We start from the raw sequence: 24,124 nt of genomic DNA, 5'->3' as shown, positions 1-24,124 counted from the left end.
CGGAGATCTCCGTTGCTTTTTTTAAACCTGTGTCGCTATGTTAAACTCTTTTAACATAGCGAGACAGTGTTTTAAAAGAGACTTATACTAATGGAAAAAGTCCGGGCGACCGGACCTTTTTCCATTAGTATATGTTGATTTACAACGTGCACGCTGGCCAATCAGCATGCACGTTTTGGAATATTAATGGGGGGTCATGGCATAATATAACATTTTTACTGTATTATATGGTACTTTGTCAGCAATTAAAATATCATTTCTGACATGACACATCAAACTGCCATGATAATACTACACTCCTCCTCAATAGACTGGTTATCTATCTCCAAGTTGAAAAAATAATTAACCATCTCCATTAATGATAAGATCAGACCACAAAAATGCCACATTGACTGAACCAAATGCTCAAAGAGGCAGACTGAAAAGAAAGCAAATATCCATCACAAAACAGTGGTAAAAAGTTTTAAAAACAGAGTTAGTCTACATCTCTCACTTCACCTTTACACTGAATCCTCAAGATGCCGTAAATATAAATCTAAACACATAAACTTGCAAATCTCACGATATCTTAACAAGAAATGATGTTTTCTGGCTTGGATGAGTTTCAACTAATTATTTTATACTCCCTAATTTTGAGTACCCCAACTGCATTTTCAGTATGAAATCACTACTCAAGCAGTTTCTGTTTTTGTACCACCAGTTATTCAAACTGTGACTTTTCATTGTTATCTGCCATTTTACAGCCATGGGGTTAATATACATAAAAAGCACTAAATGGAGTGTGTGTATGTGTGTGTGTGTGTGTGGGGGGGGGGATAAAGCGGTGGCTTTCCCTTTTCCACATTTTTTTCAGTTGAATCTTAAACCAGTTCTGATTGTAGCTTGCGCTGAGTATGACGTTTCTACCCCAAAGCATTTTTATTAACTTTTTAACATTAATTCTACTACTTACAGTGAACAAAAGAAAGAAAGAACACAATAATACAATAAACCACAAATCCAATTAAAATAAACATCTATTTTAACTGTGCTATTTATGAATTCTTTTTTTAACACTGTCTCTTTTTCCAAAAACTCAGACAGCTATAGGAGAAGCTTCTGTTTACAGTGAGCACTTACTCAGTAGCTCCTTATTAGAAGATCAGATAGAAACTAGTCCAGATCCCTCCTAAAGAGACAAGCCCCCAGTGGAGTCCACCATGGTTCTGAGCTGGGACCTCTTCAATGTGGCATCTACTTCTCTGAAGTAAAAGTCAATATCAAATGGCTCTGACTGACTAAGTAGTCAGTTTACTGCAAGACAGGACCAATCACTGAATCCCCAAATGATTTAGCCATCACGCAGGAAGATTTGTCTGAAATAAATAACTTGTACCAAAATCAAAGACTGAAACTAAATGCCAAAGAATGTGAAGTGTATAAACAAAGGGATTGTATCTATATGTCAATGTCCCACTTTACTCATCCCTCATTAGGCTATTCATTGAGTATAATATCCCCTTTGGTATGTATCTGTCCAGACTCATACAAGTACTGGAACACCCACAGAGATACCTTACTAAAAAGATACAAGGCTGGAGCATCTGCAAAGATTTATTAGAAAAAGAATACAGGGTATAAGCGCAATGTCCTATGCAGATAGCCTCAAAGCCCTATCTCTATGATTAGTCTCCTACAGACTACTGAGAGGTGATCTATGCCTGGCATACAAGGCATCCCTGGATCCCATATTGATGAACCTTTTGCACATCTGCAAAACAAACAGTATCAGAACTACTAGATCTAAAGACCTAAATTTTGCTTGCAACATAAATAGGACATATTGGAGAGACATATATATATCCCAGGGAATTCTCTTTCTGTGGAACAAGCTTCCCATCCATCTGAAACAAAGTTATTCCTTAAGCCAATTTATGTGTAACTTGAACCATTGAATGGGAAATCGAAAATTCACCTGTGATGTGGCTCCCACATCTCTGATGGACAGAGGCAGTCAGTAAATCATGTCATTACAAACAATCACCCCTATATAAATCTCTAAAATATATAACTTGTGGGACACATTTGGGTTGTACAGCTAGGCTTATAAAGGCCCTACTGTTCATTAGCCTAGTATACACCTATGAGCCTATAAAAATATGTCTGACATGGACCAAATCATAGCCCTGTCACTATGCTCATTATCCAACAAACATCAACAAACAAAGTAAAAAAAGCTCATCCTTGTCCATATTTAAGCGCAACTTGTATTTGTGGGTGGGAAATAGAAAATATACCCAGTACTGCCCCCTTGTACTACTAATGGACAGAGGCAGCTCCTAAATGCTTTATCCCATGCATAAGTCCCCTCAAATTATCTATGGTATGATCCCAGTTATTCTCACTAGGGGTAATATTTAATTATCGACTATGGGACAGGTAAGTCCAGTCTAATACCAAATGGGATAAGTTCATTCAAGCCCCCAAAAGGAAAGTGACTAGATATGAAATGGCCTGTGGCTAGCCTAGTACTTACCTATGAATCTACGAATCTCCTACTAAATAAACAAGATAGACATGTGAAACAAGCTGTTGTGGTAATTTGGTCATTAAGAAGCAGTTCTTATCACTTTTGTCATGCATATTTATGAAAAATGTAATCTTCTGCCATTTTGTTAAAAAATGAACATGTAATCTCAATCTAGTCCTGTAGCTATAATTTCTGTAGTTGGCATATTCTATACATTTATTGATTTATTGTATGCACCTGATAAGGTTATTCACTTCCCCTCAGTGCTACAGTCTGCATATAGTGCATGGGGCACTGTCAAATATCAGTTAAATAACATACTGGTTTAGTACTAGTATAGCAAGAGACCCAACCTTAACAATACTTAGAAGAGTGCTTAATTTGTAAGCACCCCTATGCTGTTAACATCATATCTGACACTATAGTAGTGCTGAAACAGGTTGCTATTTATCTGATATCTGAGTGTAAATGACAGCAGCAGAACATGAAATGGGCTCATGTCAACTCCATTTCTGTTTGCTGTCTACATTACATTCACCAAAAATGTATTTGGGAACCAGCTGTTTTCCTGACACTGAGAATACATAAAGACATACAGCTGTTCCCAACTGTATTACTTGCTTTCAAAGACAGCACAACACTTCTCAATTTTTTTTTATTTATTGTTTCTATAGCTACTAGTACATGGAGCAGAGAAATCTCCATGCACTACAAAGAATTTTGATCAGATCTTCTATCATAACTTAATATGTTTATGTTCTCAACATGGATGCTAATATTCACCTCTCAAACTTTGCTGTCAAGGTGACTTTCTTGGCATCCATCTCTTGAGCACATAATAAGCAAGTTACGATCAGCAACCCAGTCATAATCAATTATATTGCAAATTTCATCTCAAAAGTTGTACAGTACAAATTATTCATGTGAATTAATGCAAGTACTTTGCTCTTAGCAGGATTTTTCTATTTGATGTTGATGTTATGTCACTATATACTTGAATGCCTTAAGATGGGGTTGAAGACATATGAGTTTTCTTCTCAAAATACTAAGTTTTTTGCCTTTGAAGTTACATGTTACAGATAGCTGAATGGTGTAACAATGTGGCCATTATTGCACTGGCTTTTAATAACTTTGTTTTAGACCACTAAGACAATGAAGTATTGCATATGTACATATATTCTTTCAAAACATGCATTTGTACTACAAATATTTTATAGCTGATGTATTTATTATTTGAACAAGATCAAGAAGAAATTAATGTTTGTTGGTCTTTGTGGTACTGCCAGCCCAGCTATCTGGAATTTTGTGGATAGTCGTGTGTCATTTGTGAATATTAATATGATTCATATGCTTGGCTTACAAATGTAAGAGAACTATATGTTATGTGTATATTAAACTACTGATGCAGAAGTGCGTGATGAACTGTATGTTATGAACTGAGTTCAAGAATATAACAACAGTGTACCCTACTGGAAAAGAACAGAAATGTATATAAACTATATACCTTTACAAATGTATGTTTTAATAGTAAAAGCTGAAGCATACAGAGTCAACTTGCAAAACTTCAAGAAAATAAATTGAAAAGTAAAGTGTTTTATGATTGTGTCATCTCTCAGTAAGCAGACACAATGTCTAGAGCTAGAGGTTTTCCTATTGTCTTGATACAGAAATAATTACTAGGTTTCAAATGTAAAAGTGTTTGTTTTAGCACTTCCAGTTCTGAGCACGCATCTGAGAGATATGTATTTTTCACACAGAAATGCTAAATTTTATTAAGTTTCTGTTAGCCTGAGAACTAAAGGCAGGTGACAAAGAGTGATGTCATCCAGGCTAATCCAGCAGTGATATGTGATATCAGTTTAAGAACTCTCTGAGATAGAGAGACTGGGTATTTTGTATCTTGTCTTGGACCTATAAACATCCATTCAGCACTTCTGCATCTGCCTTGATCTGTAAGTAAGTCTATGGTACAATAATTTCTTTTAGATATAGATAAGAATATAATAAAGATTAGTTTAGATATTTTCTGTATTTATTTGAGACTGTCCTGCAATGTTGTTTTAAACTATTTCCTGTGATTCTAAACTCTGCAGTTACTGTGTTGTTTGATTATTGTCTTCTGCTTTTATTTATTATTAAATATATATATCAACCTTTTAATTGTGGCTGGTTGGTTTAGGGATATTTAAGCTCTTAGATCCACATATGCAGAGGCCCTTAACTGTAACCTGCCCAAGCAACAAAGACCTCTGAAGCTGAAATGCAAACAAACACCAGTCACAACCAATGTGTCACATAGTTCACAACACCAGTGTGCCACCCAGCAACAGCCCCTAAGGCAAGACAATATACCTAACACTTTAGTCATAGGTGCCTCTATAGTCCGGCACACTGATGTCCCTCTCACCAGGTTGAATAAGGAGAAAATTACAGTCAGCTACCTATCGGGTGCCAGGATCCGCCACATAACGCATGCACTCAAGTCACTCCACAACAAGTACAAATATGACTCTGTCATTGTCCATGTTGGAGTGAATGACTTGAGACGTACCTCCCTGGACTACATGAAAAGAGACATGGAAGAGCTCTCGGATCATGTGGCCCAGGCAAGTATGACCCTAGCCCTGAGTAGCATCCTGCCTTCGCCCAGAATGATACCACAATATAAGGATAAAATGATTGACTTCAACAATTGGCTAAGCTTATGGTGTCATTCAAAAGGGATCCAGTATCTGTCTGCCTGGGATGACATGATTGACAGACCACGATGCTTTGCCAGAGATGGTCTGCACCTGTCGCCCCTGGGATTCAGGTTACTGGCTAAAACTCTTGCCACCCCTATAGTGCCTTTTTTAGGCAAACTTCAAAGGACAAAACCACCACCGTAACAGGTACAAGCATGCAAAATCTGAAGGTAATGCTACTCAATGCTAGAAGTCTAAACCTCAAAATGCACTCTCTCGAGGCACTCCTAAAAATGGAGAACATCGATATCTGTGCAGTAACTAAGACCTGGTTCAAGGCTCCAGAGAGCACCCTTGCAATACCAGGCTACAACTCTTACCACACTTTTCGGCCACCAAACCAGGACCAAAACACTAAAGGTGGAGGAGTGTCAATATTCACCAAGGATATTCACACCACCAGGCTAGTTGGCCAACACAATGTGCCTGAAATTCTCCAAGTGAACTAACACTAGGTAAGACTGCAATCCAAATTGTAGCTTGCTACAGATCCCCCACCATACCCCAAGATTCTCACTACACCTTTCTAAACATACTGGAAAATATTAAGATAGAACCAAACACCCTAATACTGGGTGATTTTAACTACCCTGCCATTAACTGGGAAAACTACTCATGTCCCAACACCTTTGCACAACGGTTCTTGGAATTCATAAATTCCAACGCCCTGGATCAACTAATCCGTAGTCCCACCAGGGGCTCCAATATCCTAGACCTGGTCATTACCAACATGGGAAATCAATGCTCCATACCTATGGTCTCCCCCTCGTTTGTCAGGTCTGACCATAAGCTAATCACCCTTAACATCCACATCCCACCCCCACCCCCAGTAAAGAAACCACCATAAAAAACTTCTCCAAAGTCAACTTCATGCTACTCAAGTCAGAAGTGACAAACTTCATGACACCCATGCAGACAGGAACTGAAAGTTCAACTGCTGAATCCTACACTAAGGCACTGTATGGGCACATCCACTCATGCATGAATCGTGCCATCCCAAATAGAACCAAAATGCTCTCATCCAAAAAAGGAAGCCAATCTGGTGGTCCCCTGCCATAAACAAACTTTACAACAAAAGGAAGAAACATTTGCAGAAAAGAGGAAAATCCCAGGATGCAAAAAACTCCCTTACTAGCCTCAGTAAGAAACTGAGATGCCTCATAAAATCCTCCAAAGCTAGTTACGAAAATAAAATTGCCAAAGATTCCAAAGACAACCACAAAGCATTCTATAACTATGTCAAGAATCTAAATGGCAATGCTCAGATCTGCTCTGAGCTAAAACAGAATGGCATTAAATATACTGATCTGAAGGATATTGCCAATATCCTGGCAGATCGGCTCAGTGCCAGCTTCAACCCTCTCTCACCCCCTAAATGGCCCATCTCAATACTGGAAGATTGCCAAATTCCAGTAATAACAGCCACACAGGTACAAAACGCACTCTCTAAAGCCAAGAATACAGCATCCATGGGACCAGATGACATCCCAGACTGTGTACTACATGAACTACAATATGAACTGGCACCTCACCTAAGTGTCATGTTTAATCTTAGCCTCACCTCAGGTTTCATGCCCAGTGAGTGGTGCAGAGCTACAGTTATCCCAATCCACAAGGGGGGATCCACCTTGGATCCCGGAAACTACCGTCCCATCAGTCTGACAAGCCTTATCTGCAAGGCCATGGAGTGTATTATCATGGAACTTATAAACAAAGACATTGGCAACCTTCAAGCACTGGACCCCACCCAGTTTGGGTTTGTGAAGGGCTGATCTTGTCTCCCGAACCTGATTGACTTCTTTGAATCAGTCTCCAGAGCCATGGACAAGGGTAAGGTGGTCCACACAGCCTATCTAGACCTTGCCAAGGCCTTTGACACCATCCCCCACTCTGGAATCATAGATAAACTTACTAAGTTGGGCATTAATCCCTATGTCACCCAATGGGTTGCTAAATGGCTTACTGATAGAACCCACACTGTAAAAGTAGCCGACTCCAAATCCAGCTCCAGACAAGTGACAAGTGGAGTACCTCAGGCGTCAGTCCTGGGGCCGCTCTTGTTTGGCATCTACTTCTCTGAAGTACAGGTCAACACTAAGGGACTCTGGCTAACAAAGTTTGCAGATGACTGCAAACTGGGAGCCATTATTGAATCCCCAAATGATGTGGATACTCTACAAAAGGGACTTACAGAAACAGATGCTTGGTGCCAGAGCCATGGGCTCAAGCTCAATGCCAAGAAATGTATTGTTATCCCCTTTGGGAAAAAACATGTATCCATGAATTACCATATAGGTGGCAGTGGACTAAACACAGAAAGTGTGATAAGAGACTTAGGGACACAGGTGGACAGTGGTCTCATCTTCGATAACCACATCACCACAACAGTCAGGAAATCCTTCTATGTGGCACACCTCATCACGAAGGGCTTTTCATCCAGAAAAAAGGAGGTCATTGTCCCACTGTACTCATCCCTCATTAGACCCATTATAGAATACAATGCCCCATTTGGTATGTACCTCTCAAGACATCTGCAACAACTGGAAAGGCCTCAGAAGTACCTCACTAAAAGAATCACAGGCCTAAAGCAGATGCCCTACGCTGACTGCCTTAAAAAACTCCAGCTATACTCTGTCGCATATCGTCTACTAAGAGGTAATCTCTGCATAACATACAAGGCCATGTCAAACCCAGAGCTGTTGGACATGCTACACTTAAAGAAATCCCAATCCCTCAGAGCTACACGCTCCAGGGATCTAAACCTTGTCATCACAATAAACAAAACATGCTGGAGGGATAGGTTCCTGACCCAGAGACTCCCCAGACTCTGGAATAGATTGCCCATACATGTAAAGCAGAGTGCCTCTTTGGACCTCTTCAAGAGGAACCTTGACGATTGGATGGGAGAAAGGAAATTCACCCCAGGGATCACGTCAGTCACCCTGCTAGACAGGGGTCCAGGAAAGTAAATAATGTGGGAAGAAATAGCCAGGGAATTGTTATGGCTAGGCTTGTATAGGCCCTAGGGCTGATAGCCTAGTACCAACCTATGAACCTATGAACCTATGAACCTAGAGTACATGCATATGCATTTGTTGACACTGTACAGGCCACTCCTAAATAGCCTTAATTTTGGTCACACTTACCATTTAGATAACAGTACATTACACAGTAGGATTGGTCACCCATTGCAATGGCCTTTATAGTAGCTGATAAGTAGGGTTGGTGGCAGTGATAACTAACTTATAGTCTGTGTAGAAGGGGGTATAGCTAGTAAACCTGTACCATCCATTCTCATGAGTGTGTGTGTGTGTGTGTGTGTGTGTGTGTGTGTGTGTGTGTGTGTGTGTGTATGTTTGTATATAAATCAAATCTCAAAGTGTGTGTTTGTCAGCTACTCGGGGAGGGACAAGAAGCACTGATTGGACAGAGAGGGTGCTGGAGGTCTTGGCTTGACCTTTCAGCTGAGATCTTAACCCTATAGCTGTACCAGTGGCGAGTCTTATTGGGGATATGGAGAAAGAGGAAGAAACCAGCCCCAGACTGTCTATGATCTCTGTACTCTTAAGGGAAATTGTACTTTACTGTGTGTGTACTTGTCATTCTCCCATTGTGTACTTCCCTCATTGTTGCCAGTGGTGAGGATTGAGACTCCTTTATTATTGGGCCAGTGCAGGGGCGTCACAGTCATATGAATGCTAGTATAACTTACATTTTCTTCTGTTTTAAGTGCCAGAGAGGGAATAGCCTTGTAAAATATGCAGCTCCTGCAGGTTCATTGATGCTAGACCTTATATAAATTTATCTAATTTAAACAGGTCTGTCAGGGCAAGTGATCAGTTTAACAGTAGCAATGTAGTTTGTGTTTCAAAAAATGACCTCTGAGGCAGCTTGTAAATGGGAAGAGTTACTAGACCTATATATGCAAATCAAGTTGAAAATGTGAACAGTGACCTGTATAGACAAAATATGACACCCAGAGGTTTTAAATATTTATTCCTTGTGGTTGAAAACATATGCAATTACAATAGAGGAAAGGATGTTACTACCATCTTAGAGTTTAGAGAATTAAAGTGGAAATTAAAATTAGATGTCCCCATTCATCCTAGTCTGAATGATCAGGTTGTTAAGAGTGTCTTAAAGCTGAGACTCATAAAGCAAAAGAATCAGAAAGCATTTGATGATCATTGTTTGCAATACATAGATGCTTTTGTTTCTGTCACGTTTTGCCTTGGAATTTCATTTTGTTACCAACTAAGAAATCTATCTTTCTATCTATCTATCTATCTATCTATCTATCTATCTATCTATCTATCTATCTATACACACACACACACACACACACACACACACACACACACACACACACACACACACACACACACACACACATGTATGGGCATGTGTCAAAAGAGTTGTTTCAGTTTTGTTTTTAATTAATTTTAGGCACGGGCTTGTGCTTTGGGTCTTGAGTCTCTTTTACTTTTGTTATAAATATCTGTTTATTTAAGTTAATTTCTTCTGAAGAAATCTCTGCTGTATTATTTGTGAGTGATGAAAACTCTCAGTCTTGTCTTTGCTAATAAATAAATTGCTTTCAAGGGGCAGGCAAGGGTTTGGCTTATGATGAAGGTTTTTCACCTCACAGATGCAATGAACAGGGTTTGATTCTGACCTCATACTGATGGCTAGGCTTAAAACAGCCCTTCTGGACAGTTAGCTTAGTATTCACCTATGAACTAGTTGATTTACTAATTTTAATATGTAATAAGTAGGACAAGGTTCATAATTATGTAACGGCAAGGACTATAGTAACAATTTCATAACCTGCTGAGACAAAAATTTAGAGTAAATTTCACAAATTCTGAAAAAGTGAAAGATACTTAGCCATTGAGGTATTTGGCAAGGAAGGTAATGGTAACATTTTTACTGAGATATATCTGAACATCTGATTATAAAAACAGAGGACGAAGGCATACCATGTTTGTCAGCTATTACATTAAGTTACTGAAAGGATTATCCTGACATAGAAAGCAGCATGAAATGGACATGTCTCAATTAATATTGGTGTAAGACTGAACTTAAAAGGATACTTGATGGAGAGTATACATTTGAACAATGGATCACGGAGTGTGCAGTGAATATGAGGTTAGTAAAATTCTGACTATATTTAATGTGTTATGTATCCAAAAGTATTTATTCTTTTGATGTGGAGGTCAGAAAGTATGGATAGAATATGGTCTCTTGGGCTGTGAAGGTATGTACATAATGTCTGATTAAAACTTACAATATATCTGAGTACGTAACCTTACTTCATTGGTGACTCCAGTTTATGTGATCTGCAATGCTTTTTCTACAAATGTGGTCTTATTGTCACATACAGACACACACACACACAGACACACACACACACACACACACACACACACACACACACACACACACACACACACACACACACACTCTCTCTCTTTTTCTATTTTTATTTTTATTTTCTGGACAACATGCCCAGTATGGTCAACCCCATTGTGTTATGTGAAAGCCAGAGTGGGTGATATTAGTGTAAGTGATGAGGTAGAAAGTGTTGTCTTGGTAAGTTCTTAACATATAGCCATACCATGGGTGTGTGTGTGTGAGCATTGTAAATCCCCCAGATAGACACCTTTTTTTCTTGCTGGGTTCATGTTATGTTTTTTCTTTCTTTCTTTTTCAGGAATACAAGTGTTTTATTATGTTGCTATACTTAAAACAAAGTCTTTTCTCAGACTCATTTAGAAGTTTCCAGCATGAACACTGCCAAATGTTTCATAAAGAATAAGCAACACAAATTAAAGAGTAGAAATATATTCATATTATTGTACATTTAAATGTGTTTATTGTTTATTTATTTTCCTGTAATATGACTGTTCCTTAACTTCCAGAGATCTGAGATGTGATTTCTGAGTCCTATTATTATTAATGCCACAAGGGACTGTTTCTTCTTGGCTGTCTATATGTACAAGACATACTAGAATGATACTATGTATGCCTGTGTTCACATTTTGTTAAGTAACATAATTTCATTTGTTTATTCTAAACAGTGCAGATGTTATGCATGAAAATAAATACATTGTTAGTGGTGTATCTGAGTGCACAATCAATGTCATGAGAACTCTGTTGCACAGATTACCACATGTGCCATTCCTGGTGTGATTTGAGTTGCACACATCATGTGCAACAACACCTCAGCTACAAAAGACAGTTATGCACTCCTGATTTTTGCATACTATGTGTTTTGCAAAGAAAGACTGACAGGTTACCCCCAGAGAAGATGCAGTGATGTAAATAATATGAATACCAGAGTTTTAGGCTAACAGACATTCTTGTTTAATTTCTTTTCAAATCCCCAACATGTAGATGGGATAACATTACAACATTTTGTGGAAAGACTGCTGTTAGTAGAAATTTATAAGATGCAAAGCATATGCTTGTATTTTAACTTCAGCTGCATTGACTGTTGACCTGTGAGCCATATTTCTAACATTTCAAGTTCACTAAATAATTTAATGAAGAAAGTGATGAAGTGCAAGTATGCTCTCCTTTTTGTGTCTTGAAAAAGAAACTCAGATCTAATCTTTAAATCAGGATCATTTAATATAGATGAGCTTGGGAATTTTTACCAGACAATAACGTAGAAGGTAAATGCATATTTTGTGCCCAAGGCAGTAGAGACAGTGAAAGCTGGCTTTTAACAGCGTTATAGAACATCAAGAGAAACAAAGGAAGCTTTGACTGCAGTTCTGAACTAGCTTGAAAATAAATGCTTTTCGATAGAAAGAAAAACAAAATTGACATGGGCAGTACTGAAAAATTATATCTGAGATCACTTCCAAAACTGCACGTTAAGAGTTTAAAGAAACTCTAGAAAGAAAGAAAGAAGAAAGAAAATAATTGCCTTAATAGGTAATTAGAAAATTCTAGAGCACTAAGAAAAGAATCCATGTTGTCCAGTAAAAAATATTTGAATAACTAGAGCCAGGAGAAAAAAAAGTAACAGAATTTAAATTCAATTCCACCAACTGCTAGACATGAAAAATGACAAAAAATATTTTAAGAAAGGATTTGCTTAGCAGTAATGATAGACATTTATTATGTAATAAAAAGATTTGAGTTGCATAAATCCACCTACTTGCCAGGAACCTTTAAGCTATATAGATAAGACAGCACATTTCAAGCTGGTATTTATCAATGCTTAGTCTCTGGACTCCTGCTATTTTTATTTTTCATAAATGATTTTGCAACCAGCCTTGTCTGCCCCATCTATACCCTTTTTGCAGACAATATAATACTTTAGTTGAAACTCCTCCTGTAAAAGACTGCAAGACCATTTGCAAAGTGACTTTAGTCTGGCAGAGACTTGACAGCAGGAAATGAATTTATCACCAACTGTGAAAATATGCATTGGTATAGATTGGCATCAACAATAAATTAGTGACATTCCCTATCCTAAAAATTATTTGCTTACCAAGGACAGCTGAACAGTCTACTAGGTTTATCAGTGAAAGTTCCTGGCTTTAGTAATTAACCAGCTGTCCCCTTCCTCCACTCACACTGAGTACACCAAGCATACCATTATTAAGACTCTGAAGTAATTAAAGCCTGTCTGTAGATACCCTAACCTCCAGCAGCAGAAGCCATATGAGTCATAGGTATTAGTAATTTAATGCCCAGGTTAGACTATTGTTTAACGGTAACAGTTCTAAACGCCTCACAGAATACTAAGTTGTTACAAAGTGCAATAAGCAAACTGTGCTATATCACCCCCCCCCCCCCTGCAAGGAAACAGGGAGCACCACTGCATGTTCCTTTTAAAGATGTATTGGCATTCATTGACAGCAATGGTCTCGCTCCACTTGAACTATCTGATCTTGCAAAAATATGTTTTGTTGCCACAGAAAACAGAGTATGACATATTGATTCAGAACCTTGACATATACCATTCATTTTACAAATTATAATGCATCCTTACTCCTCTGATTAACCTTCATTCTTGCCATGAGGTAGAGCTCCTTTGCAAAGGGTGCCCAGAACTCATTCATACCTGATGCTAGAATCATCAATCAGTGCCAGACATTCGGAAATAAATTACCAGATCACTTTAGGAAAGGAAATAAATGTACTTCATTCTAAGTACTGCCACCCCCTAGCCATCAGGAGGGGGCTCCTGCACTTGATGACCAACTAGGCAATTACCTTGCCTCCATCACATTCATTCCCTACCAGACAACAGCCAATCTCAGTGCACATTGTCATCCAGGTAGATGACATGAGATTTTATAATGTTATGCCTACCTTTCCCACTCATACAGAGTATCTCATCTACTGTTGCTCATACAGTGGGGTTGCATGCAGCTGTCACTCACTTTAGTAAGTGTTATAACCCTGCAACCACACCCATCCCTTGGAGTAGATGGTTTGGCAGGTTCTGTCATCTGCAGCAAAGATTGCATGTTGTGCTTGCCCCTGAACACAGGCCTCTCCTTTAACTAAAGAAAGAGCAGAGCAGAGGCAGCCTCATCACAACTGTCACACCTCATATCAGCTCTTCCATCACTCAGCATTAATTTAACCTCAGTCATCTAGGTCATAGTCAGGGCTCTGTCCTTTACATCAAGAAGCTCACAATTTTTTTTGATTTCTTATTGTAAATACTGTCTTATTTGTTAAGTATCCTGTTGCCACCTTCAACCCACTAGTAAAATATTTGTTTCTAATATGTAATGCTTCTTCTGTTATAACTAATATAATCTAATGCAAAACATCAACTATTATAAAACAACTGCAAACCTTCCTGATTCTGATTAATTATCATTGTCTATCACTCGAGTCATGGCTGAAAATGGTTCTTAGACTATCCCACTCACTGCTTCAAAAAATTAAGTAAATAAAGCTGAACTGACTTCATTTGAATGTTTTTTATGGATCCTAATGGCTAAAAAGGATAATCAAAGAGCCCACAAATTCAATAAGTAAGTAAGTAAGTAAAGACATAAATGAAATAAACAAATAAAAACTGGATGGATGTTATTCAACCATCTGTGTACATCCTATCTTCTGCCTATAAATGCATTTTAGTCTATAGCCTGGTTAATAGGGTATATTTACCGGTAGTGAAAAGTTTAAGAAAGCCTACCATGCAAAATGTTAGTAGAATAATTATGGAAAACTATCATCCTTGGGCTTTGCTGGTAATTCTGTGGATCTGTTTCTAAATTTCAGAGTTCTTATTGATGAGCATAAAGTTGTTGAAATCATGTTTGTTTAAGTTTGCTACCCTCCCCATCTCCAGAAATGGTAAGGATAGACCATACAAATAATAGTTTGAAGGTGTGGGGTGGTGACGATGCCCACAACACCTGTTTCTGAAAGGGGAATGACTATTTCTGATAGGACATGCAGTAGAAAATTCAATGGAATAGGACATTGGCAAGGTCCCACTCAATATTTAAGACCAAATCCAATGAAATTGGATATTTGATAAGATTGTCTTCAGTGATCATGACTTCTCCAAAGTTTCCAAGTGGGGTAAATGCAACATCTTTCCTAATGGCCCTTTGTACAACTCAAGCTTGATTTTTATTATGTAACTGTTATATAAAACCCATACAGCAGATGTGCTAAACTATCAGTAAGAAATCATTAGTCCATGATGATTGTCATGTAGCATCAACGGTAGACTGCATCAGTTGTACTCAAAATTCCTAAAAACTGAGTAAAACAGGAAAAAAATGGACCAGAGTTCATAAAGATGTGCAGTGTGCCTGCAAACTTCCATAACTGAGAGTATTCAATGCACAAATGATCTGAAAGCTAATACAAGATGGATAGGGCTAGCTTAATGACTGAAAAGCCATATGAAAAAGTGGGTGGACACGGGTAACAGACAATGCAGCTCTACAGCACCATACTAAAGGAACAGTGCTATTACAGTGGCCATGGACAAAACTTGTGCTGTCATATGTGACAACCTTCTACTGGACCAGTAATCAAGGGGCCTCAGTCCTCACCACTAGCAACAGGCGGGGATGTTCACTGAGAGGATGACAGGTACACATACAGTATTTTCAGATGCAGCTGTCTGCATCAAGTGCAATTTACCTTAAGGGCACACAGAGATCACAGCCAGTCTGGGGCCGGTTTCTTCCTCCTTATCCAGATACCTAGTAATACTCCCTACTGGCACAGCTATAGAGTTTAATCCTTACCCAGGATTCTAAGCGAAGTCCTCTAACACTCTCTCTTTCCAACCAGTGCTTCATGTCCCTACCCAAGTAGCTGACACATACACTCTTGGAAAATTGTTTTAAAACACACACACACATACACACACACACATACACACACACACACACACACACACACACACACACACACACACACACACACACACACACACACACACACACACACACACACACACACACACACACAGGCTGGCACAGGTTTACTAGCTATGCACCTTTCTGCCCAGACTATAAGGTAGTTACCACTGCCACCAAAACCCCTTATCAGCTACTTTAAGGCCCTTAACAAAGGGTGTCCAATCTTATTGTGTAATATTAATACTAATACAAATAGTAGTTCGATCAAGAGCAAGGCTATTAGGAGTGACCCAAACAGTGTCACCAAATAAATATGCAAGTACTCTCAAAACTTAAATATCTCTACACAGATCAGCAACAATGAAAGGTTTAAATATATTTAATAATAAATAATAAAAGAACAAGACAATACTAAATATATATTTACAGAGAAATCAGAGTTCATAACCACAGGAAATATTTAAAATAACATTGCAGTACAGGCTCACACAAATAAAGAAAAACATCTAAACTAATATTGATTATATTCCTGACTGTGTCTAAGAGAGTTATACTGTTCCCTAGAAACTTACTTCATTAGAGCAAGGCAGACTTCTCAAAATAATATCTCAAATATTACTGCTGGGATATCTTGCAGAATGACATCACTTCTTGTCATCTGACATCTAGTTCCCAGGTCAAAACCCCCATTGCTAGAAGCTGGCAGAATTTAGCATATACCTGTAAAAATATACAGACAAGGACTTTTCCTCAGATCTTTGGCAGATGCTGGAAGTCATAAAACAATTACATTCCTTCATGCTTCAGAAGTAGCAATTAGTTCACTCCAAGGGCAGTACAGAAAGCTTCCTAGTACAGACCTCGTGTCGCTAGTTGCATTGAAAACTTGAGAGGTAGCCTCTTTATCATGTCCTATAAAGTAATTTAATTTCAGCTATTTTTTTAAAGTTTGCTGGACTGAAGTTAACCCTCCAGTTTTGTCTGTTGACATACATGTTTAAACAGCGCATGTACATTTCTGTTCTCTTCCAGTAGGGCACACTGTGGTTGCATTTCAAACAGCACTTTGCAAATACCTTTTCAGCACACGTCTGTACACGCAGTTTGATATACAATTCTAATACATTTGTAACACAAGCATCTTGTATAAATCAGTTTGATATTCAGCAATGATGTATAATTATTTACAAAATTCCAGCTAGATGTACTGGCAATATTTCATTTTTGTCACATCATAAAACAGCTATCCCTCCAAAGCCGAAATAACGTTACTGCAATCTACTCCAACTCAGCGCATTTACTTCCCTTGCAGCTAGACTTCATGAAAAACCCTCCTCATACAATCTGAAGCACTACTCACAAGCGACACCAATTCTCATTACCCCTGGAACCAAACTACACAGTACAGCACATGATTTTTCCTCTCAGGCACCCATACTTTCGTAAGCTGTCACCATCAACATACAGGAAATCAACTCTTATTGCAAATTCAGAATGCAACTCAAAAAGCCCTTCAACCAAACCAAATGCTCTTATTTCAACAAAGAAAATCTGCTTTCCAAGTCTCTTCTCTCAAGATTTACTGAAGATTGATCCACTGTAGAAACTAATGTATATATTGTACATTAAACTCTGACTGATTGTACATTGCACCAAGCTTATTCACTAGAATGCATGTACGTATTTTTTCTATGTAATTTATCTGAATTACTGTATTTTTCCTTACATCTCTATATTTTTGTTTGTGAAATGTTTTATATTTCACCTAAAATTGGTCAATATTCACGTTTCACTAAGCAAATGTAAATAAATAAATAAATACTGTGCACAATATAATAGTTCTAAAACTCTCACAAAGAGGCACAGATGTTGTGAAATGCATAACAAATGGAAAGAAAGTTGTCACTCCCCCTTCCTTTACAATTAATTCATGGTTAGTGGCATAGTATTTCCAAACTACAAAGAATATCTGTGGAATGCTGATTCATTTATGGCCTACACACACACACACACACACACACACACACACACACACACACACACACACACACACACACACGCACGCATACGTGCACACACAGACACATACACACACAGACACACATATACATATACACGCTAGCTTACACATGTGTGCACACACACACACACATATATATATATATATATATATATATATATATATATATATATATAGATATAGATATAGATATACAGGAAAAGTAGAGTTAATCTCAATTTGGATATGTACTGCAAGAAAATGTATTGGGGAAACTTAATTGAATGACTATCATAGCTGCACTTGCATACATAGATGTATTTCACTATGTCCATGTACCAACCTAACTCAAGTACACAGACTCTTAAAAAGTAGCTCAGGTACATTGGATGCACTTATTATAGGTGGTAACATCTTACAGTGATGAAGTGTTAAAGAATTGCTCACGTGTTAAGCTATTACATGTGGTGAGAAGATCTTACCATGTGGAATCTTGTAGGACCTTGAGGACCTTGCTAGCCTAATCATGTTATTGTAGTGGTTGTCTCCAATAAATGTCATCATATTTATGGTGGACCTGGATAACTGTTTGGTAGACTCCTGTTTATCTGAGATGCTGCCTTGAGATGGTATTCCCAATGCTGTCTTTGTGAATGTCCTCTGATGTGCTGTCATCCTTTCTTGTTCATTCACTACGTAATTAAGGTATGTATGAGTCCTGTGTGTGCAGAATATTTTGTTATGTATTATCCATAAAATCCAGGTGTACTTCCTGCTATTTCTTTTGCTACTGCATAACATGGGGATGACTGTCTGAGCCGATACGCTCATGACTGAAAAGAAATAGAGAAATAGAGAAATAGATTAGTACTAAGCTAACTGCCCTTCCGAGCCATTTTAAGCCTAGTCACATATCCCTTGTGAGACTCAAACCAAGACACAGTTAAAAATGTATATGCCTTGATAGTAAATACCAACAGAACTAGTGATGTTTCTTTTGAAGGGCTTATAGCTGCAGGGTGCCACAGTTATGGATATGAACCCCCACATCTATTGCATGTATGTCAGTGTGTTACACATGTATAGGCATATAACTTAACATATGTTTTTGTTTGTTGACTACCATGTTAGGTGTTATCAGTGATGGAACATAGCCAGCACAATGATATTTTCATTCCTAATTCTTTTACATTCACCATACAGAGTATGGTGCCATGTAGTGACATAACAATGCATAAGTTCAAGGTTCATAGGTAGGTATTAGGCTATTGGCCCTAGGGCCTATATAAGCCTAGCCAAATAGGTACCCTGGCTTTCACCACCCAAGAAAATTATTTTCCTGTGCCCCTTGTTGATTATCCTATAGATAAGCACTACATATGTGTACCACAACTGGTATTTATACTTCTGACATATAAACTTTTGTATGTTCTAGATGAGTTGATTATGCTCCAGGAAAGAGAACTACTACTCCTGGGTAAGAGATCATCACTGATGTCCTAAAGCAGTATCACAAACATCTGCTGTATAGTACAGGTGATATGGAGAAACAATGTGGAGGGATCAGATGGGAAATGACATTGTCATCATGGTCAATGCTGTGTAGGGCAGAAGAAAACTCTGTGCGACTATGTCATTGATGCTCCAACATGGTCCTATGTGTGACTAAATATGTCAACTACTTCAGATGACAGTAAGATACCACAGGTGGAGACCCTACAATTTCTCCATCAGATGACATACAGTTTTGTGCACCACCACTTCTGTCATAGTTGCCACATTCCAGTTGGTGGTATTGAGGTCACCTTAGCTAGACCCTGTCATATGTCCTTTTTTAAAGTTAAATAACATTGTATACTTTAGTGGTCAACGTGTCACACATTCACAGTAGTTGTCAATTATGTACTCCGTGGCTTGTCACAGCGGTCAGATTCATGATTGTCTTCTGATGACAACATGCCAGGTAAGTATTCTCCTATTTCTTATAGTTGTGTACCACCATAAATCTTGTGTGGTTGCTTGCTTATATATCCTATAGTACAGGACCATCATTCAGTGCATAACCTTAGGTATAACAACCAGGTATGTGTTACATTATATTACTGCAGAATGTAAGGGTATACATTGCATTTAATCAGCTAAGTACCATTGCGCAATTATGGACAAATGTGTCACACATTAACATCAACTGTATGTTATGTGTTTCATAGGGCATCAGTCAGGGTCATCAGTTTTTTTTTCAGATAATTACATGCCAGTTAACTGTTCACATATCTGTCATAGTGGTATACCTCTTTTAGTGTTGGGCTGCCTGCATGCTCATATGTGCTTTGTTGCAGGACCACTACATATTGCATGGTCTCAGCCATAATGACCACGATTGTTTTCATTTCAATTAGATTGTTGCATGTTGTGTGCGGTAGTTTGACTGAAGTCTCACTACCTTATGTGCATATGTGTAATGTGTGCTTCTGTTTTTGTCTTTTTTGTCTCTGTGCTTGCATATCATTTACATCCAGCTTCCTCCATGAACTCATCCACTGATCTTAACACTAGCACAGAGAGGAAGCAGGAGCAGTGAAACACAGGATAGTTCACTTGGGTTTATCTTGTCCTGCTCAGATGGCAACAGTGTCATAGTTCAAAATATTTCTTTCAGAGGACAGTGTACCAAACTAGCCTGCCAGGAGCAAAGCTTCAGCTGCTGGTCAGAGAGGAGGTTGGACATCTTATGTATCCAGGAGACAAGATGGAAGGACAATCCAGCAAAGCCACTTAGCTTGGTATTCAGCATATACTAATCAGGATGACAGGTTAGAAATCGTGTGCAAATTGTAATGGGGAAGAGGCTTCAGAAGGCAGTGAGGGATTTAATCAGAACTAGTGTCAGACTCACGGCAATCAGACTCCAGCCTAATGATAGAGCAGTATTCATACTTTCAGCCTATGCCCCACAGCAGGGTTGTGATAGTGAGGAAAAGAGTTCATTCAGACAGCAGTTGCAGGACCTACTAGATAAAGCAGGGCAGAATGAATTGGTGTTAATAATGAGTGAAGTGAATGCAGCTATCAGGACAGACAGAAAAGGATATGAGGACTTTCTGGGTCCACATGGGTGGGGCAACAGAAATAAAGAAGGAAAGGCCCATCTAGACTTCTGTCTGACAAATGGCACGATTGTGTTCAGAAAGAGAGACAGTCACAAGACCACATGCAAGAGCAGCCAACATGCAACTCATGTAGACTCCCTCCTAGTAAGGAAAGGGCACTGGGATAGAATCAGTGATTGCAATGTCATCCCAGTGAAACAGTTATCCTTCAGCATAAACAACTGGTTGCCACAATCAGCTGCAAGATGGTCAGAGAAAGCTCAAAGGTCAACACAGACCAGACTAAAGACTGGATGTTGACTGGAGAGAAAGCACAGCAGTTCAAGGAATCACTCAGGTCTCTAGCACCTCAAGAAAACAAGAAACAGATAGAGTTGAAGAAGAATGGCACTGCCTCAAAACAGCATTTGTAAGGACTACAGGACATGTTTGTGGCCAAGCCAGGTATGGAAATAATATACATAGGGAAAGCTGGTGGTAGAATGCAGAAGTCAGGGAAAGTCATAAAAAGAAAGAAGTGCAGGAAAAAGTGGGAGATGGAAAGGAAGGACCAGGCTAGGAAGGAATACTGGTTGGCTAACAAAGAAGGTAAGAAAGGAGTTGCAATTGCAAAGAACACGGCAGTAGAGGCACTCTAATCAGCTTCTGGAAAGTGACTCAGTAGGTAGCACAAAGTAAATATAAGGTTGCAAGGCAAAGAGTGAAAGATAAAGAAGATAGTCAGACACCATTCATAAAGGATGCCAGCAACAATTCGGTCATCAGAGGTAAATGGAAGGAGTACTTTCAGCAGCTTCTGAATGAAGAAAAATCCTAGAAGCTGTACTGCCTCAGACAAAGCCTACAATGAGAAAAGAGGTGGAGCCTACTGTAGAAGAAGTAAGAACAGCACTTTGGAATATGAAGTCTGGGAAAGCAGCAGGCTCGGATGAGGTCACAGCAGATGTGATAAAGATACTGAGTGAGACAGCGGAGAAAAGAATCTTGAGAGTACTCATTGCAGTGTGGAGAGAAAGGCATATCCCAGATGACTGGAGAATAACTGCACTAGTGCCAGTGTCTTCTTCTTCTTTTGGCTTTTCCTGGTTAGGGGTCACCACAGCGGATCACCTGTCCACTCATGACTGGCAGTAAAGTTTTACGGTGTGAGTTGCCAGCCTGGTGCCCAACCTTCCACAGAAGGCACACACATGCACACACTCACACCTAGGGCCAATTTTAGAGTGTCCAATCCACCTACAGCATGTCTTTGGGATGTGGGAGGAAACCGGAGCACCCAGAGAAAACCCATGCGACCACAGGGAAGACATGCAGACTCTGCACAGAAGGCACCCCAGCTGAGGATTGAACCTGAGAACCTCTTGCTGTGAAGCGACAACGTTAACCGCTGTACCACTGTGGCCGCCCGCATTAGTGCCAGTGTGTAAGAACAAAAAGGGCATTCATAACTGTGGGCAGTATAGAGGTATCAAATTCCTGTCATACTGCATGAAAGTTCTGGGCAGGGTGATTGATAAATTAATACACAGACTAGTAGAAAGTAAAATGGGAGATGGGCAGTTCATATTCAGATCAGGATGCAGCAGAACTCACCTGATGTTTGCAGTGAAACTGATAATTAAGAATAAGCTAGGGATGAGGAAAGAGTCCAACTGGACATTCCTAGGCTTAGAGAAAGCATATGACAAGATCCCAAGAAAGTTAATTTGGCAGTCCCGTGGTGGTTCAAAATCCCAAAAACACTGGCAGAGTAAGTGAAAGCTATGTACAAGGACCCAATGACTCAAGTACAGTGTTTGGCCTTACAGAGGAGTTCCCAGTGGGAGTGGGGGGTGCACCAAGGTTCAGCTCTGAGACCACTGCTATTAATACTGGTGATGGACTGCATTAGCAAACCGATCAGAGTAGACAGCTCAACAAAACTGCTGTATGCAGACAATGTGTTATTACAGGCAGAGTCTCAGCAAGAACTTCAGCAAAAGATAGGGGAATAGAATACAAAACTGAAAACACATGGGATGAAACTGACTACATATAATACAGTTTTAATAGCAGCAAATGGTGGAGTTCAGAAGAAGCTGAGAATTAAAATAGAAAGGAAAATAGTTAACAGCTTCAAGTATCAGGGGTGCATGGTTAAGGAGAAGGGAAGTCTGAATAAGGAGGCCAAAGCTAGAATCAGAGGTGCTGCAGCCAACTGGCAGAGAATGTCAGCTGTTGTATATAACAGAAGAATGTCCAAGAAGCTGAAAATTAAGGTGTAAAAAATAGTATTGCAACCAGTATTACTTTATGGTAGTAAAGGCAGAGCAATTGAGGAAGTTAGAGGTGATGGAGATGAACTGCCTGAGTTGAGTGGCAGGATGCACACTGTGGGACAGACAAAGAAATGAGGACAGCGCCCTCACTACAGTTACTCCAAGACAGAACCCAGGAAGCCTTCACTACTATAGAAAAATGGCTAAATTCCTCCCAACTCATACTAAACTTATCTAAGACCCAACTCATGATCTTCCACCCATCCAAAACTTTCACCCTACCTCGCCATTCTCAATGACATCCTCCAATAATACCCTTATCACACCAGTAACCTAAGCCAAACTACTGGGTTTAACCATGGGTCTATATTATATTCTCGAAAGCTGGCAATGTTGAATCTGACATTGTTGGGACGAGAATATCGAATGCTCAGAAACTCGACCATGTAAACGGAAATCTCTGTAAGGGGAGATTTCCATTTACTGCAATGGAGTGCGGTCTCAGAGTTGGTATATTTAAGTAGCGGGGGGTGTGGGGGATACACGGGGGGCTTGCCCCCCTCTTAAACCAGTTAGGGTACTTTTTTATTTTTTTTATTTTGTCTTTTTATAAGGTTGATGTTTGAAGACATCGACCATATGGTGTCGACCATATGTTGTTCGATGTTTTCAACCGTTGATCTTATAATATAGACCCGTAACTGTTGACCAAAACCTAAAATTTGACAAACATATAGCACTAACAATTGCCAAAGTTCAGAAAAACTAGGTTCACTCTACCGCTGTAAGAGCTTCCTTACACAGAAATCCCGAATCACTATCTCTCATACCCATCTACTCTCCACTTTACTATACGCTTCCCCAGTTCTAACTAACCTAAACAAATCTGACCTTCTGAAACTATCTACCTGCCACAATAAAATCTCAAAATGTGCAACCAATGCTAAGTTTCGTTCTTATCACTGCCTCTCCCTAAGACAACTAGGATGGTTAGAAGTCCCTAACATACTAAAATACAGTCAACTTATCCTGACCCATCAACTGCTATACCAACCAAATAAAATACCTGCCCTCTCTGGTCTGCTCACCTTCCATAATACTGCGCATCAACTAAGATCTTCCAGTATTGCCCTACTGACTGTT

The sequence above is a fragment of the Protopterus annectens genome, chromosome 1.part1 (genome assembly GCF_019279795.1).
Source record: "Protopterus annectens isolate FY-2018-M chromosome 1.part1, PAN1.0, whole genome shotgun sequence".
In the NCBI taxonomy this organism is placed as follows: domain Eukaryota; kingdom Metazoa; phylum Chordata; order Ceratodontiformes; family Protopteridae; genus Protopterus; species Protopterus annectens.
This window is presented reverse-complemented; position numbering follows the sequence as displayed.